The following is a 20,168-nucleotide window of genomic DNA, read 5'->3' as shown; positions in this document are numbered from 1 at the left end:
AACTTGTTTAATCCCCACCTCTGACATCTGCAAATCCCTGGCCAGTCCTCCCCATCCTTGTACCTGTGTTCATATGCACTGTCTCTTTTTCACTCTGGTGTTAAACTCAGTCCTTTTACTGCTTTTTAGAAAAAAACAACCCACCCACAGCAGGCACTCATGAGATGGTGACATGACCACAGGCGTGGATGTGTCCTGGGAGCACATGCCAAAGGTCAGTCCTTACTAAGTAGGAGCACTTACTACAACATCCCAAGGAAAATGACCGCCATGGGAAGGATCCCACAGGTACACAGGGGTGTGTGGAGTGGGAGGGCAGCCCACTCTTACCCAGTGACAGCCAGAATGGCTTTCCACAGAGCATGACCTTCATTCAACCTCAGTGGAAATGTAGGATTTAGTTACTCCCTTAGGAAAAGGTTTGAGGAAGAACATCCCAGATGAAAGGAAAGGCCCAGGCCAACTGGTGAATGGCTAGGGTTTTAGCTTCTTGATGAAAATCATAAGGTTGGTGGGAGAATTAAATGAGTTAATAGGTGGAAAGGGCTTAAAACCGCGCTTGGCACAAGGTGAGGCTTCAGTAAACGTAGCTGCCATTGACGACATCATCACTCTTGTTCTTGTCACTGGTAACAGTTGGCTTTGGACAGAATGTTGAGTTCCTGAAAGAAGAGGGTAAGGAATAAGTTGAAAAAAAGTAAGTATAGCTAAGAGAGTGATACCACGGTAAACACCGCAGCGTTGTCCTATGATGGAAATGAGATGTTTGTCTCCGGTTCTCAGGAGGCCCTCAATATCACTGGAATCAATGGGCGAGTGTCCATTGACTCCCATGAGCACTCCTTTGAATTAGGAAGCTACCTCAGGGCACAGACATTTGAATTAGATGTGACTTACAGAGACACGAGACTTACAGAGAAATGAGGAAGAATGGGGAAGGGAGACGATAACTAAACATTGGGTCAATGTTCCTTGCTGGAGAGAGGAGAGAGAAGACAGTTTTTTGGAAAAATCTCTGTTTTTGATACGTATCAGTGGGGCTAGAGGATAATCTCCCCTTGAGATTGAACACTGAGCCCTCACAGGCTTATATTCCTCCAGGGAGAAATCCCACAGATGTGCAGAGACTTCTGTGCGTCAGCACCAAGGACATCTTTTCCAGCTCAGAGGTCCTGATGGCTCATCTCTGGCTTGCCAGCTGGCCGCTTCTCCCGCCATTCCTCTGTTGCGCGCACCTGCACAGCACCACCTCTCCTTCAGCAGTCTTGCTTCTGGAGGAAATTCTCCAGAGCACTTTGGATGGAGCCTCTAAGACAAGCAACAGGGTCAACCCCCCATTTCATTCCCCCCAGTTCCAACAAACCTCCACCCTGCCCTGGCTGTGCATTCAGCTCCGAGTGAAAGAGTAATTTAATGGTGGTCTGGGATGACAAAGAAAAAAATAAAATTAAAAAAAGACAGGACTAATCGCAAACCAAGAATTTGAAACTATGCGGCACCAGAGGTCAAGGCATAGCATTCAAATTCTGAAATCTGCATGGACCTAGTAAGATCCCCACACAATAAAACTGGACTTTTCAGAATATCATCCATGGGCAATTGAGTCTATATCATAATGAGGTAGGGGTGACTTGTTCTGAACAATAATGGAAAATAAAATACACCAGTGTTCCTCTATCTCCCATTTATGGATAAATTTAGATACATAAAACTCAACCAAGATATAAAAGTTTATGAAAATCATTCAAGAGTTTTTCATGCATTCACTTCCTCATGAAATATTTATGCCATGCCAAATATTTGTTCCAAGCCCCATAACACCCTGTCAGGTCCTTATTCATTTTTGTGTCTCTCTGGCTATGGGTGGGGGACCACAGGAGAAGGTGGTTCACATAGCAATCACTCACCATGATTCTGGAAGTCAAATGTTACTTCCACTCTATGCAACTGGCTTTTCTCTCAAAATAATACTATGGAAAAATGATACATTGCTCATTATTAACACAAATTTCAAAATCTAGGACAATGGTGGTGGATCAAGGAGCCCCGAATATTCTATCTGAGCCTATTTTTGTCCTTCAGTGGACTTCTTACGCTAATTCATACCCACCATCGCAATGGCCCCCGAGCACATTGTCTGCTTTGCAGCACTTTAGACAAAACTGAATACAAAGATTCTGGAAGTTTCTATTAAAACAGAAACAAGTTAGACTTTTCTACATAGTGTGCTAATCACTAAAGGATAGTGCCAGGAAAATAAATACAGATAATACAAGAAGCATATATTCAGCAGGCAGGGTCCAGCCTCCGACCCCAGTAGCCTCCGTCTTCCACACTTCGTCCATTCTTCACTCTGTCAGAGCAGGACCACGTTCTGGCATCATATCATGTTTACTCTGCCTGGCTTCTTGCTTCCTGGCTCTGTGCCTGGTTTCCTTCCTGCTTGGTATTACAAGAAATCCAGCCCCCAGGAGCTGGTCTCCGATTTCTCTTCATGAATGTATGAGTTTCCTATGGCTGCTATAACAAATAACTACCAGCCTAGTGACTTTAAACAACATAAATTTATTCTCTTACAGTTCCAGAGGTCAGAAGTTCATGATGAGTCTTACAAGGCTTAAATCAAGGTGTTGGCAGAGCTGCGTTCCTTCTGGGGACTCTACAAAAAAATCTGGTCCTTGCCTTTTCCAGCTTCCCGAGTCTGCCTGCATCAATGTCTATTTCCATGGTCACATCTTCTGACTCCGATCCTCCTGCTTCCCTCTTCTAAGGACACTTGTGATGACATTGGGCCCACCAGGATGATCCAGCATCATCTCCCATTTCAGGATCCTTAGCTTAATCACACCTGCAAATTCCCTTTTGTCAAGTGGGGTAACATAGTCACATGTATTAGGAGTTAGGACGGAGACATCTTTGGGGTAAGGGGCATTTTTCTGCTGACTGCAATGGACAGAGTCAAAAAGGAGAATACAAACTCTTATGGACTGAATGTTTGAGTCCCCTCAAAATTCATATGCTGAAACCCTACCCTGCCCCTACCCTTGTGATGGTATTAACAGGTGGGGCGTTTGGGAAGTGATTAGGGTTTGATGAGGTCATGAGGATGGGGCCTTAGGATGAGATTTGTATCCTTGTAAGAATCATCAGAGGACTTCTCTGGTAGTGCAGTAGTTGAGAATCTGCCTGCCAATGCAGGGGACACGGGTTTCGAGCCCTAGTCTGGGAAGATCCCACATGACACAAAGCAACTAAGCCCGTGCGCCACAACTACTGAGCCTGCACTCTAGTGCCTGCGAGCCACAACTACTGAGCCCGCGCGCCTAGAGCCCGTGCTCCGCAACAAGAGAAGCCACCTCAATGAGAAGCCTGCGCACTACAACGGAGAGTAGTCCCCGCTCGCTGCAACTAGAGAAAGCCTGCACGCAGCAACAAAGACCCAACACAGCCAAAAATAAATAAAATAAATAAATAAGAGAGTCATCAGAGAGCTTGTTTCTCTTCTCTGCTCTCTGCCATGAGAGGATACAAAGAGAAGCTGCAATATGGAAACTGGAAGAAGGTTCTCAGCAGAGCCTGGCCACGCTGGCACCCTAATCGTGGACTTCCAGCTTCCAGAACTGTGAGAAATACATTTCTGTTGTTTATAAGCCACTCAGTCTGTGGTATTTTGTTACAGCAGCCTTAATGGACTAAGACACCAGTTATACTACTAGAGGGCCCTCCCTTTCCTTCCTGCTTGGCTGAGCTTCCAGGCTGAACTTGCATTGCCTTGAATTCACGTCTCTCTATTTTCCAGCACACCACAGGACTGTACTTCCTGGACCCCTTTTCCCTGGACCAAGTCACATGACCACTTCTGGCCAATGAGTTATAAGCAAAATAATATGCATCCCCTCCTGGATGGAGCACTGAGTTGCCAGTGTGAGACTTTCCAGAACTCTCTTCTTCTTCTTACCTGGTACCCAGGTGAGCAGAGCCCCTTGCAGACCATGGTGGATACACAGTGGGAGTAAGTCTGCTTAAAAAGATACAGGATGTCCAGTTAAATCTGAATTTCACATAAACATGCCATTTCAAATATTGCATAGGACATACTTACACTAAAAAAAAATGTGCTTGTTATTTTTCTGAAATTCAAATTTAATTGGGTGTCCAGTATTTTTATTGGCTAATTCTGGCAACCTTAAGTGCCAGGGAGAAATGAACCTTTGTTAAGGCACTGAGATTTGGGGGTTATTTGTCACCGCAGTATCGCCTAAGCATTCTGTCACAGGCCTCTTGCTTAGGTGACTATCAGGACTACAGTGACAGACAACAAGTCACATCACTCTTCTGAGAGCAAGGGGTGTCATCACCAGGTTAAGAGCCCACAAGCGCATCTCAATCCTCAGCACCCACAGCAGCTTTGAATAGCAGCAGAGTAGCAGATCTGGTTGCCTACAATGCACTATCTGCCTTTATGTCCACCTACGAAGGTCAGGTGATGATGTTCTTTTCCCACTTTGCAGAGAAAAAAAAGGGGGAAGGTCATTCTCACCGTTCAAAATTCTCCCATACATGTCAACCTTTCCCCATGATGTTTACTTAAACCTTCTGTATCCACTACCGCTAGGATCACTTAGCAGATGAAATGAGATTTAGCACAACTTAATATATTTTGTCAGTTCCAGTTTATTCTATCAGTATCTCAAGATGCAGGCCAAGAAGCCCTGGTCGAGTGTTTTAAATAAGAAAGCACTTTTATATCCACAGCGTGATGAGCCCTCTCCTTGACACTGACGATGGCTGCGCTTGTTGTAAAATGCTTTTTAAAGCCACCAAAACTGCATCTGACAGTCAACCGATTTAAGAGGATTTGCAACAATTGTGGTAAAAACAAAGGCACCCAAGGCATGGATTTCCAAGTGAACCTTAAAGAGAGGTGACCGTGGCTGGCTTGTCCGGATGCTCATTTACCTGAAACCCAGGTAGAACGGAAAAAGCATTGCGTGAGGGCCGTGTTCTTAAATACACAAAGAAGCCGCTCGCTGCTGCCCGCTTTGAAGATCTACGCCTTCAAGCCACGTGTGGCAATTTTCATTCCTGATAAAAGTATCAGTTACTGAGGTGTGAGAACATCCGATGTGACGTGTGGTAGAAATTGTTCAAGACGTGATGCCCAGACAGCAGGCACAGAGGAACAAACATCACCTTGCTGGGTATAGCAGCGCTGCGCGGTGTTGCCAGTTGTGTTTTGTTTTGTGTTGCGTCTTGAAGCTGTAAAATAGGAAAATCTGGATTGTAGAGGCTCCTGCGGTACCTCCCCGACTCAGTCAAGAACAGACTGCATCAGGCTAGAACATGGTGGTTTAGCGGATGTCTTAGGGGATCTCGAGGCACAAAGGAGATGTTTTTAAAATAACCTGGTCTAGGATCTAACATGTAATAGAAGCTTCATGGTGGTCAATTTCCTCTATCCTTTTTGGAAACTTTCATTAGATGCTGAAATAAAGAAACGTATTGTATGGAAATGTGGACCTTTGGAAATCACCCAGGAGCTTTAAATCTTCCCTGAAGGAGAAATCCATCCACAGAAGTGGAGGGTTCTGGTCATCTGGGTCACTTGCCCTGAAGACACGGATGAAGCATTCAAGAAGATGAGACAGACACACAGGAAACAGTGGCAGAACCACACCTTCCTAAGAACATAACTGAGTAGTGAGTGGGTTGTTTGTGACAAGAATAAACTGAAAAGTTTAATGATTGGAGAAACTGACTAGTCTGGTGCAGGCAAAGATGAACGGCTTGTATCTGACCGATGATTGACAGAGGCAGAGAGAAGAGAGGGTGCTGGGGTGGAATCAGCAAAGGCGCACGCGGTGAGGGCCAACAAGAGCAGCAGCGGTGCTCGGCCCGCTGTCTGAAAAGCCCAGAATTACAGTAGAATCAGAGTTGGAAGGAATCATGCCCATCATGTTTATCTAACTTACTTATAAAAACAGCTTCCGCTGTGATGTGGGGAGAGCCTGCTGGGTGCCTTGTAAACAGTTTCTCACCTAATCCTTTGCAGCAGTTCTACAGAAAAGGTCTTGCTCAGGAACTCTGCTCAGTGTTATGTGGCAGCCTGGATGGGAGGGGAGTTTGGGGGAGAATGGATACATGTATGGCTGAGTTGCTTTGCTGTGCCCCTGAAACTATCACAACATTGTTAATCGGCTGTACTCCAATATAAAATTAAAAGTTAAAAAAAAATAAATTAAAAAAAAAAGGCCTTGGGCTTCCCTGGTGGCACAGTGGTTGAGAATCCGCCTGCCAATGCAGGGGACACAGGTTCGAGCCCTGGTCCGGGAAGATCCCACATGCCGCGGAGCAACGAAGCCCGTGCGCCACAACTACTGAGCCTGCGCTCTAGAGCCCGCGAGCCACAACTACTGAGCCCACGTGCCACAACTACTGAAGCCTGCGCACCTAGAGCCACTGCTCTGCAACAAGAGAAGCCACTGCAATGAGAAGCCCACGCACCACAACAAAGAGTAGCCCCCGCCTGCCGCAACTAGAGAAAGCCCGGACGCAGCAACGAAGACCCAATGCAGCCAAAAATTAAAAATTAAAATAAATAAATTTTTAAAAACAGAAAAAAAAAAAAAAAAGGCCTTGCTTTTTTCACTGCAGCCATCGTTTCCACAGCATCCCTCACTGTGGGGCGCCACGCCCTGCTCACCCGCATCCAGGAACAGCTCTCCTCACACGTGCAGTAGCCCACCCTCCTATGGAATGCCTGCTTTCTCCAGTTCAAAGTTCCGGCTCCAACTGGCAATGGAACGGACTGGGAAAGCAAGTAGAGCCTGGATTCAGACAGATCTGCATTTGAATTCCAGCTCTCCCAGCTGTGCAACTTGGAGGAAGTGTCTGTATTTATGTCTCTCTAAGCCTCGGTTTCCCCATTCTTGAAATTGACTTCCTGCTACCTAAGAGAGATGTTCCGACAATTTACCGAGATGATGCACGTGAGCAGGCAAGTTCAAGTCAGTCATTCATATTTGACTCTTTTTTTTTTTCGAATTTTATTTTATTTACTTTTTTATACAGCAGGTTCTTACTAGTTAGTTATTTTATACATATTAGTGTATACATGTCCATCCCAATCTCCGAATTCATCCCACCACCACCCCGCCCCACCACTTTCCCCCATTGGTGTCCATATGTTTGTTCTCTACATCTGTGTCTCTGTTTCTGCATATTTGACTCTTGTGTCACTCTTCGCAGCTAACCACGATAAATGCAATCCTCCCAGTGATACTTCTTCAAGGCAGATAAAAGGACGGTAGCCTTCCAACGGCTCCCCTGTCCAAGAACGCTATCAGGAAAGCCCCTAACTCCTTAGCCCTGAACTGATTCTTGGTGACCACCTCCTTCCTTTCCATGTGTCACCAACCATCTGTTAAATAATTCCTTCCTGAATTTTGTCAGACACTTAAGTTGACTTGTCTGACCTCTTCTTTCTGAAAATTAGAACATGTGCCCACCTCCTGTCCCTTACGGTATTTTCTCCATGCTGTTTCCAATGTTATCAATGTCAGCCCCAGCTGTAATTCCCATTAGTTAGTTCCTGAGCTGAAAAAGATCTAGACCAGAGCGCTTTTTTTTTAAACTTTTTATTTTATATTGGAGTATATTTGATGAACAATGTTGTGATAGTTTCAGGTGTATAGCAAAGTGATTCAGTTATACATATACATGTATCTATTCTTTTTCAAATTCTTTTCCCATTTAGGTTGTTACATAATATTGAGCAGAGTTCCCTGTGCTCTACAGTAGGTCCTGTTAGTTACCCATTTTAAATATAGCAGTGTGTACATTAGACCAGAACACTTTAATCCATTTTAAGTCAGGGATGAATTTCAAGGAAAACCCCATGGGCAGGTCCATATGGCTGACCAGAACCTTGCTGACCAAAGTGTGGTCTAGGACCCAGCTGCCTTAGCATCCCCGGGACCTTATTAGAAATGCAACGTTGTCCTGGCCCATCCGCCTCCTCTCCTCTTCCCGCCCCATCCCACCCCAGACCAACTGATTCAGAATCTGTATTTTAAACAGATCTGCAGGTGACCCATGCACACGTTATAGGCTGAGAAGCCCTGAGCTAGGGCAGTAGTTCTCAGACTTGGCTGTACTTTAAAGTTAACTGGGAAATTTTCAAAAATGTCCTGGGTCTGGCCCCTTATCCCTAGAGAATCTTATTTAACTTGTCTGGAGTAGTGCTCAAGAGTGAGCACTTTTATAAAGTGCAGGCAGTGAATCTAATGTACAGCCAGGAGGCAAACCACCCCCCTGCCCACCCGCCCTCCAGACCGGAACTCCTCCATTCAAATGGGCATGACCTCATATACCAAGACCACAGTGGGCCCGCAGCTGGAGGTCAACGGGCCACAGCTGTGGAGAGAGAAGTACCCCAGAAACTGGGGACCTAGAATGGCTTGATAAATATATCCTCGTAAAGACGCGTACATTTATACAGTCTCATTAAAGTACAGTCACATGCTGTGTTTATAACGATAGAGTTGCCAAAAAATGGGCGTCGGTAAAACAAATAGTATTGTCACAATGGTTATTATTATTGTAACAAAACTTTAACATTTCTTACCCCTCTGCCAATGCAATCACAATGCATAATGCATTTGAGATTACTTCCAGCTGTCTCCTACTCTATGAATGGGGACATTTCTGTGCACACAGTATTCAGACGCTGTGTACATTTGCATGATAAGCAGCCATCTTCCCATTCATGAGTAGAGGCTCATAGCTGGGGGTGGTCCTTCAGCGGCCACCCCGATGGCCTCAAACTTGCAAGGAGGCCCTCTTCCTGAGCTTGATAGGTCGGTACCTTTGGGAGGTAAGGCAGGAGCTAAGGCAGAAAAGATCTTGCATCAGAAAACCACATTTCAAGTTCTTGTTATGCCACCCAGGCCCTGGTTAGGATGGTACATTGTGTTCTGCTGTGTAATTGAGGTGAATATACCTTTCCTGACCACCTGAAGTGACTATTGTGAGGCTCAAATAAAACAGTGCATAAGGGTGAGTTGTATAACAGCAGAAGACACTAATACTATAAGGAACTGGACTAAATACTGCATTAGTAGCAATAGTAGTGACAAGAGCTGTGTTACTACCACAAAAGGAGGGAGAAGAATCTATCTTCAAAACCCTTAGAGTTTCCTGGGATTTTTGTAAAGAGAGAATACATAGATGAAAGGATGGAAGGATGGACGGATGAACAGGTAGATGGATGGATAGGTGGATGGGTCAGTAGATGGATAAATAAAAGGAAAGAAGGGAAGAAAGAAGGAAGGAAGGAATTGATCGGTGAACAAGTAGACAAATGAATGGGTGGATGGATGGATGGGTGGGTAGATGGATAAATAAACACAAAGGAAGAAGGGAAGAAAGAAGGAAGGAAGGAACTGATGGGTGAACAAGTAGACAAATGAATGGGTGAATGGGTGGATGGATGGATGGGTGGGTAGATGGATGAGTGGGTGGAAAGAAAGAAGGAAGGAATAAAGGAAGGAAGAGTAGGTAGGTGGGTGGGTGGAGGGATGAATGGATGATAGGTAGACAGATAGATGGGTGGATGAATGAATGCATAAATGAATGAATGGATGCATGGAAGGATGGATGGAGGAATGGATGGGTGATGGATGGGCGGAGGGATGCATGAATGCAATGCTGCTTCACATGAAGCCCACCTCCCACTCTTACTACTTGGCCTCTCATAGCTTTAAGTCAATCATCTGAATGCCTTCTGGGTCAAGTACAACCATTTTGGTACAGCCTGCAAGGCCTCTGTTATCTATCCAAAGCTATCCTTTCCACCCTCACTTGGTTCTATTCCCCAAGCTTTCCCACCACCCCACAGCCTGTGCTTTCTCATCTCCATTTCTTGGCTGTTAGTGTTCTTGACTCTGTAAGCCAAACTGGGTGCCAAGCCCAGCTTCTGTTTGGAAGCCTTCCCTCGTTCAGTCAGTCCAAAGGAATCCTTCCCTCCTCTCCCATCATGAGAGCTTATTTGTTTCTATCTTACAGACTGTCTACCTTTCTGCAGATGTGCATTACCTCCCTCACTTAAAGGAGGGGGAAGGAACTAGCATTTACTGAGCATCTGGGCACGCTCATGCAGTCCTAATAACAACCCTGCAAGGGATGTATTACTATTCTTATTTTACCAAAGCAGTGACGCGGACTCCCAGAGGCCCACTGACTTGTCTGAGGTAGATCAGTGGGGTAACTGGGGTTTGAACCCAGGTCTTCTGACTCCATATGTCTATCATTCTCTCTCCGCTATAGTCACCAGGAGTGGCCTAAACGCCTAGAGGACAGTGTTTATATCGTGGGTGATTCACCTGTAAAGCGGAGGTAGTTATAGCAGTGGGGGGACGAAGCCTGGAAAGGGTAGCTGGCCATAAATGTTACTTATTATATAAGCATTATTCTTCTGCATCTTGGACCCCTACCTGCACAGAGTAAGCCGTCAGTAGAGATTAATCATTATAATTATTGAAATTAAAGTCAGTGCACTAAGATCTGATTCTATGGGGAACGCTAGCTGGTCAGTTACCTAGGAAAGCCCATGAAAGTAGAAAATCACATGAACCTTAATATCTTCATTTCCATTTACAACATACGATGTACTTTAATTTACCAAATGTTTGCCTTAGGACTCACGCCTTTTCTTTGGGTATGGAATGTCCCCAGTCTGGGTTCCATAAACCACACCCATGATGCCATGTCTGTGATTTCCAGATTGGGTTTCTTTCAAGCATGGCTAGAACACGAAGATACACACCAAGTAACCAGCACTAAGAATCCTTCTAAACTGTCATCCTTTTCCCCCCAAGCCTTTAGCATTATCTGATCCACACCTAATCTGACAACAGTTTCTGTAGTGACCTCCCTTGATAAGATCTTTTGAAAACTTTCATCTTAAATTCCGTAGAAACAACTTCTCTTCACACTATTTCACTGGCTTAGATGGAATATGGAGTATTTAACTAAATGAGCTCGGTACAATAAAGGGGCACCTGTAGCCAGGCGGACTGGGTACAAACCAAGTGACTCTTAATAGGCAAGCAGGTCCCCTGGTAGGATGCATGTGGGCAGGCGTAGCAAAGAGCAGGCCGGCCAGAGGTGGTCAGCAGGCCCTCTGCAGATGTTGGGATGGGTTAAGTGAGAACTGAGAAGCAGGGGTTGATTCATAGATTGAGTGCAGTTAGGAGAGCATCTCTGGCAATTTACTGGGATGCAGTGGAAATAGCACTGGCCCGAGACTTCTTTAATTCCACCAGCAAACTGCCAGTGCTGAAAATGGGTAGGGGGAGCAGGGGTGGACGGTGGGGAGGTAGAAGAGACCTGCTTGGGAGCTGGCTTGGTCCGGATCTGTATCTACCTCATCACTTATCAGCTGTGTGACCTTGAGCAAGCCACTTTTCCCCTTGGTGAAAATGGTGACCCACTGATCTTGCCAAGCTCTTGCTGGGAATTGAGTGAGAAGGTGCTGAGCGCATAGTGGGTACTCCCCAAACAGGAGCTGATGCTACAATTTTAATCCTTGGGATTTCTGATACCGCAACTCTCGTTAAGTGGGTGGAGAGAGCAATCTTAGCTCTCCCCCTCCCCTGCATGAAGAATTCTCTGAGTATCCTTTTCAAAATTAGCATTTACAAACCCTTCAGAGCCTCAAAAACCCGAGACCACTTACCCTGTTTGCACTTGCAAATTGTTTTCCTTTGAATTTGAAAAAAAATGCACATGTGCACGCATACTATTAGGATCTGCTACTCTATACAAATGGAAGGTCAGACCGCACCCTCTCTGGTTTCAGGCAACACTCCTATTTTAATTGCAAATCCATAAGCCTCTTTTGTGAATTGCATTTGGTTTTTAAAGGAAAATAGGTGCATAAGTCACAGGATCATTTGCAGAAGTCACATCACAGAGGCATTTTCTAATGCACATAACTGGATAATATGGTAATCAAACTAAATCGGTGGCAAAATGCTTTGAAACCTTAAATAAGATCTAAATCGCAATTGTTCTAATGTTTATAGTTGATAGAATTTTCTACCCTAAGTCACACTGAAATGTATTTTCTTTGTTTTTCATTTTGGCAGAAATAGGGAGTAACTTGGGAGTTAATCTTTTAAAAGATGTTTGACTGTAGCAAGTTGCAATAAAATATGCATAATATGAACTTAATAAAAAGTAACACTTCTTCTATAAATTGCTTCATTGAGATATAGAAACATATTATAACCCATAAAATGCATACAAGAAATGGAATGAAACCCAAGTTACCTTTATTGTCAGTTTTTATTTCTGAAATGGTCTAAAATTGAAGATAATGATTACTCATGGAAAAAAAAAAACTTTATCAAATGCAGCATCAACATTGTTGGTGGCATTTTCTGACTCATGGGTGGATTTGTGGTCCTGGAGAGGTGCCTAGACATTGTAATTCACAAGAATTATAATTAACAAGGAAAAATTACTCATTTATTTACATTCCCATTTGAACACTAGATAAATTATTTGCTAAAAGCCCCTTAATGATCCCAAAGTACGTAATTATCTAGTACATTGGTCCCAATTTCAGAGGATAAAAACTATAGCAAAATGACTTTTTTCCCCTTAAAACTGTTCCCTCACAACTCCTGCTAGACATTTCTTTTATGGTTTTTTAAAAGTTATATTGGTTTTTTTAAATATCAAAATATTTTATGCAAAATATTTCATTTTAAAAAAATTCACTCTCGCTCTTGGGAGAGTGTATGTGCAATTGTTAAAGATATAGTGCAGATTGCAATAAATTCTGAAATTAACACTGAATATATTTTCATATTATGTTTACATATGGGTAGGTTTTTTTTAGACTCCCTATCTTTTTTAGATTTATGAGATTCTCTACAATAAGATTTTGTGTGAGTATATTTAAATTTCATATGTGTATATATTTATACACACACAGAGCAAGATTACATACTTGCTTTAATTTCTCCCAATCTTAAAAACTCATAAAATATTTAAGCTGTTTCAGGACCAGAATAGAAATGCCTCAAACTGTTTTTTAAAATTACATCCAACCTTCACCTACCCATGCTAATGAATGGGGCAGTGTAACTATGACGAATATCAATCAAAATTAATCAGTGCACCTTTGCTCAATGGTTATCCTTGTTCTCTGCCTACTCCCTCCCTCCCCTTCCCATGTGACCTTAACTACAGCTGCTCAGAAAATGACTCATTGGTCCTTTTCCTCATCTCCTGTCATCTGACAGATGAAACCTCCAGTAGGGAATAAAATGATCAAAGGGAGAGTAGAGTGAATAATCTGTAAATGGTGGCAGACACCTAGGGGTCAGCTGATTTAAAGGTTTCCATGCCTTCATTTATTCATTTAATATTTATTGAGCACGTATTTGTGATGTATTGGCCAGTGACTGGGGCTACAGCAATGAACACATTGAGCCTTCTCCCTGCTTTTATGGTGTCTGTGTTATAGGAGAGGAAACAGGCGCCAAAACTCATAACTGTAGAATTAATAACAGCCCTGAAAAACAGAATAAGAAAAAACACAGTATGTAATGAAAGTATACACCTGCGGGTCTAGCCTAGTCTGCGTGGGGGTAGGGGAAGAGGGGGTCAGGAAATATCAGCTCCCGGGAAGGGCCCCTCATGCTAAATACAATGGGTAGATGGTAGGAGTGGTGGGGGTCCAGGCAAGAGATACAGCCTGCATGAAGGTCCTGGACAAAGAAGCACCTTGGGACATCAAAGGGAAGACAGGCAGCCAGGGTGGCTGGGGCATAGCTAGCATGGAGCCTGTGCTACTAAGTGAATTTGGAAACGGGCACTGTAAAGCCAAGTGAGAATTTGGATTTGATCCTGGTTGCCACTAAGGGCTGAAGTATAGGGGACCTTGACCATGTGGACATGACCACACCTACGTGTTTCAAGGCTTGCTCTGACCACCATGTGTAGGACAAATCAGAGAGGTCAAGAGCTAAAATGTGGACATTGGCCTGGAGGCCATTGCAACATTCCAGATGAGAGATGATGGTGGCCTGGAGCTAGAGTGAGAGTTGGGAAGAATCCATGCCTCTGGAAAAGGCCACTTGGGTGTTAATCAGATATGCTGCTTGTAACCAAAAGCCACTGCAAGGGTTACAGAGTGAATGCAGGTACAGTGTGCATGTCTCACTTCACACATCTCTTATGCACTGAATTGTGTGCCCCCAAAATTCATATATTGAAGCCTTAACCCCCAGTACTGTTACCAAACAAAGTTCGTGTGCCGGACGCACAGTGTAGCCAAATAAACCGAAACTTTGGAGTTTGGAGCAGAGAAAGTTTTATTGCAGGCCCAAGCAAGGAGAATGGGTGGCTCCTGTTTAAAAACCCTGAACTCCCCAATGGTTTGGGGGAAAAAGTTTTTATAGGCAAACTTTGGAGTGAAGGCTGCAGGATGTGTGACTTTCTTCTGATTGGTTGGTGGTAAGGTAGCAGGGCTGTGCTCTGGTAATCTTGGGCTCAGCCTGAAGTTACCATCCTCCACATGGGTGGAGGCCTTAGTTGCTGCAGAAGAACTCAAAGATATTGTTATGTATATCCCTTCAGGAGGAACTGGGACCCTGCCCCATCGCTGCACTGTTGTTTCTTGACTTCTCCTCCCTAGTTTCTGCATCCCCTGCCTTCCCTGATTAGCAAATGTTTAAATATGTCCTTTGGAACTCAAGGAAGATCAAGGAGGTTGAATGAAGCCTATTTCCTACAAGCAAGAAATCGGGTCCTGCTACATGGTCCTGCTTGGTTTTAGTACCTCAGAATACATGGTCCTGCTTGGTTTTAGTACCTCAGAATATGATTGTATTTGGACATAGGTTTTTAAAAGAGATAATTAAGTTAAAATAACACCATTAGGGTCGGTCCTAATTCAATCAGGACATTAGGACACAGAGAGAGATACCAAGGATTCGAGCACATGTGAAAAGGCAGCAAGAGGGGGTCATCTGCAAGCTGAGGATAGGCCTCAGGAGAAACCAAACCTGCCAATACCTTGATCTTGGACCTCCAGCCTCCAGAACCATGAGAAAATACATTTCTGTTGTTTAAGCTCCCTGTTCTGTACCATTTTGTGATGCCAACCCAAGGAAACTAATAGAACATCTGTACAGAATCCATTAGTGTAAGATTTGGAGGATAAAGTAAACAGCAGTGATGAGCATTTTTCCACCTTAGCTCACATACAGATTAATGAAACACACGCTCTTTGTGGCTGTGGCATTCCAAGGATGAACAGCTGGGATTTCCTCAGTGGCCAATTAAAAGGGTAAAAACATTTCTTTGTCAATGAATTAGAGAGAAACTTCACTAGCATTGTTGCAGATAAAATACTAATGGAAGGAACCACAAGGAAAGTCTGGGAATGCTCCACAACTGAGGGAGAACCAGAGGTGAGCTAGAAAACCTTCCAGTCTGGAAGCGTTATAGACACCGGATAAGGAAACAGGGTGGCAGCCTCTGCCAGAAGTCTCTGTGGTGGACTTGATATGGAAATAAATCGATATGAGAATCTGTAACAGAAAAAGGAAAAAAATCTGTGTTATTACACATCTATCCATTTATCCATCCCTTTAACCATGCATCAGTCCATTTTATTCTTGTTGCTGCTGCATTTCCAAATAAGTTGCAGACATCAGCACCCTTTATCCCTAAACACTGCAACATGCCAATCATTAACTCAAGATCAACCTTTGCTTTTGGTTCTTTTTATAGGTGAAATTTACATAAAGTGAAATGAACAAACCTTTAAAAAACTTAAACAGTGTTATTGGAGCTTAATTGACATACAATAAACACTATATTTAAATATATATTTTGATAAGTTTTGATATATACACACACTCCTGAGACTATTTTCCACAATCAAGGCAATGAACATATCCATCACCCAAGAGACTCTTGTGCCCTTTGTAAGCTCTTCCTCCCTGCCCACCACAGGCAAGAACAGATATGCTTTCTGCCACTATAGAGTAGTTTTTATTTTCTAAAGTTTTATATAAATAGAATCATATGGTATATACTCTCATTTTTCTTGGCTCTTTTTTTTTTTTTTAACACAGCATAATTACTTTGAAACATCCAAATAGTTTATCAATAGTTTATTCATTTCATTGCTGAGATTCAGTTGTATAGATATAGCACAGTCTTTCACCTGCTGATGGACATTTGGGTGACTTCCAGTTTGGGGTTATTTAAGGCTACAGTGAACATTCATTCATGTCCATCTTTTCATTTGATCATGTGATCATGTGCTTTCCTTTCTCTTGGGCAAATACCTAGAAGTAGAATGGCAGCATCATAAAGTAGGTGAATGATTAACTTTTAAAGAAACTGGCAAACTGTTTTCCAGAGTCATTGTACCTATTGGAAGTGTATGAGAGTTCTGGTTGCTCCACATCTTGACAATATTTTACTTATTATGAATCCTTTAAATTTCAGCTATTCTAATAGGTGTGTTTGGTATCTTATTGTGCTTTTAATTTGTATTTCCTTAAAGACAAATAATGTCTAGCATCTTTTCATGTGTTTACTACCTGTATTTTTTCATGTGTTTATTTACCATCCATATCTCTTCTTTGGTGAAGTGTCTGTTCAAATCTGCTATTTATTTTTTATTCAGTTGTTTGTGTTCTTATTGTTGAGTTTTGAGAGTTCTTTATATATTCTGAGTACAAATCCTTTATCAGACGACTTGCAAATTGTTTCTCCTAGGCTGAGACTTATCTTTTCATTTACTTAATAGTGTTTTTCAAGGAGCAGATTGTATGGATTTTGAATCATTTGTCAACTTGTTCTTTTATGAATCATGTTTCTGTTATTGTATCTAAGAAATCTTTGCCTAATCCAAGGTCACAAATGTTTTCTTCTTCTAGAAGTTTTATGAACTTTTAGGTTTTACTAAATGTAATGTTATGTCATATGGTCCAACTTGAGTTAATTTTTGTTATGATGCAAGGTATAGATTGAAGTTCTTTTTTCTCCTTTTTTTTTTTTTTTTTTTGTGTATGGGTAGACTAAGCTTCCTGGACTCCTGGACTCTGTATTCTATCTCATTGCTCTATTTGTCTATCTTGGTTGCTATAGCTTTTTAAAAAGACTTGAAATCATGTAGTGCTAGCCAAAAAACTTTCTTCTTTCCCAAAGCTGTTTGGGCTACTCTAGGTCATTTCCATTTCCATATGAATTTCAGAATCAGCTCACAAATTTCTCTAACTAAGCCTGTTGTGATTTTGATTTTGTTAAATTTATAGGTCATTTTTGAAATAAATATACTTTAATAATAATGAGTCTTCCAAAGAGGTGTTTAGACCACTTACATTTAGTGTAATTACTGATATGGTTGAGTTTCAATCTACAATATTGCTACTGATTTTTTCATTTGTCCTTTCTTCCCCTTTTCCTCTTTTTCTGCCTTATCTTGAGTTCATTGAATTTATTTAATAATTTTATTTTGTCTCCTTGTTGGTCTATTAGCTATAACTCTTTGATTTTTTATTTTATGGTTGCTTTAGGGTTCACAGTACACATCTTTAACATAACACAGTCTACTATTAAGTGGTATGTATCATGCCATGGAGCATAAGAACCTTACAAGAGTATCCCTCCATTCCTCCCTTCCTGACCTTTGTGTATTGTCATACATTTTACTCTTATATGTGTTATAAGCACCACACTACATTGCTATTATTTTTGTTTAAACACTCAGTTCTCTTTCTAAAGGGGTTTAATAATAAGGAAATATGTACGTTCACCTATATAAACATACAAGCATCCACAATTTCCACTGCTCTTTATTCCTTTGTGTAGTCCCAGATTTTCATCTGGAATCATTTTCTTCTACCTAAAGGATTTTCTTTAACTTATTTTTTAGTGTAGGTCTACACTACATGATGATAATTTCCTTCCACTTTTGTTTGTCCAAAAATATAAGAGTTATAGTTGTTCCTCATCCTTGATAACACTTGGTAGTTATCCATCTTTTTTTTTTTTAATAAATTTATTCATTTATTTATCTTTTGCTGTCTCGGGTCTTTGTTGCTGCGCACGGGCTTTACTCTAGTTGCAGCAAGTGGGGGCTACTCTTCGTTGTGGTGTGCGGGCTTCTCATTGCAGTGGCTTCTGTTGTTGCAGAGCATGGGCTCTAAGCATGTGGGCTTCAGTAACTGTGGCGTGCAGGTTCAGTAGTTGTGGTGCACGGGCTTAGTTGCTCTGTGGCATGTGGGATCTTCCCAGACCAGGGCTCGAACTCATGTCCCCTGCATTGGCAGGCGGATTCTTAACCACTGCACCACCAGGGAAGCCCGTAGTTATCCATCTTTTTACTTGGAGATTCTAATCAGTGTGTAGGGGTATCTATCTCATTGTTTAATCACATTTCTCAAATAACTCATGATGCTGAGAATGTTTTCATGTGCTTATTGGTCATTCATATAGATTCCTTTATGAAGTGCCTATTTAAATCTTTTTCCCATATTGTGGTCACTTTTAATTTTCAAAGTTCCCTGAAAACACTGAGATGATAAACAGCCTGCTGGATTAAACAATATCTAGACACATGCATGGAATTTCCTTCAAGAAATCACTTGTGAATCCACAGAGATGGAGCAGGAAACAAGTTATATCTAATGACATGGCTTATCACTCTGCAGATGGTCATAGTACACATTTTTTAGATGCTTTTTCTGGAAAATTTCAAACTTAAATGAAAGTAGAAAGAAAAGTGAAAGGAATTCCTGTGTAACCATCATCCAGCTTTAACAAGTACCAACATTTTGCTGAACTTGTTTGTTTACCACCTCTTTTTTTGTTTTTGCTGGCGTATTTTAAAACAAACCCCAGATGTCATATAATTTCATCCATCAATGGCATACCATTTTGACAGCTAGAACTTAAGTTATTCATTCAGGCTTTTTATTTGGTTATACGTATAGGACCAGGAGCTCTTAATGGAAAGAGGTCTAGGTCCAACATTTTCCCTGATTAGAGAATGGAACCATATGATTTGAAACAAACTTTGACACTTAACTTGAGCCACAAAGCCCATGTCTTAATAATGTCGTCCCATAATACCATCTGTTGCCCTTGGTCTCTTCAAATGGGAAAGAAGGTAATATATACATTATTTTTTTGAGTTTATTAAAAATTCATTTGAAAATTAAGGCTCATTAGTAACCTATAATGGAATATAATCTGAAAAAAAGAAGAATCACTATGCTGTACACCTGAAATTAATGCAATATTGTAAATTAACTATAATTTTTAAAAAAAAGAAAATTAAGGCTAACCTACTTTAAGAATGATAGCCTATGGTGTCCCTTATACCCCATACATAATTAGTAGTTAGTTTTTAGTTCTGTGGGCTCACATCTTATGAGGGAAAGAAAGCATTCAATGTTCTGTGAGTATTATATAAAAATCACATCTCTTAAGATAACCAACGGCAGAAAATATGGTCAGATATGCCTCCTTTCTTTCTTCTATACCAGAGTTCTCAACCTCAGCACTATGGACATTTGGTTCTGATAATTCTTAGTTGCAGGGGGCTGCCCTGGGTATTGTAGGATGTATAGCAGCATCTCTGGCTTCTACCTATCACATGCCAGTAGCAGTTTCCCGGTGGTGACAACCAAATAACTCCAGATATTTCCAAACATCATCCCTGGGGGTGGGGAGCAAACCACCCCTGGTTGAGAACCTCTGTTCTATAGATATGACATTTTGGGCAGATGCAGTTCACTCACTCAGACAAGTGTCAGTGTCTCATGGCCTCGGTTTCCTTGCCTGTGAAATAAGAATGATTTTGATTTTGTTAAATCTATAGATTAACTTTGGAATAGACATACTTAAATAATAATGAGTCTTGCCATGAGGTGTTTAGACCATTTACATTTAGACCATCAGTGTAATTACTGATATGGTTGAGTTTCAATTTTTAAGATTGCTACTTATTTTTTTATTTGTCCTTCTTTGTTCCCCTTTTCCACTTTTTCTGCCTTATTTTGAGCTCACTGAATTTATTTAATAATTTCATTTGGTCTCCAGACGAGGGTGAAAGGTGTGTGAACATACCA

This window comes from Balaenoptera acutorostrata, chromosome 3 (genome assembly GCF_949987535.1).
Source record: "Balaenoptera acutorostrata chromosome 3, mBalAcu1.1, whole genome shotgun sequence".
NCBI classification, from domain to species: domain Eukaryota; kingdom Metazoa; phylum Chordata; class Mammalia; order Artiodactyla; family Balaenopteridae; genus Balaenoptera; species Balaenoptera acutorostrata.
Note: the sequence above shows the minus strand (reverse complement) of the source record.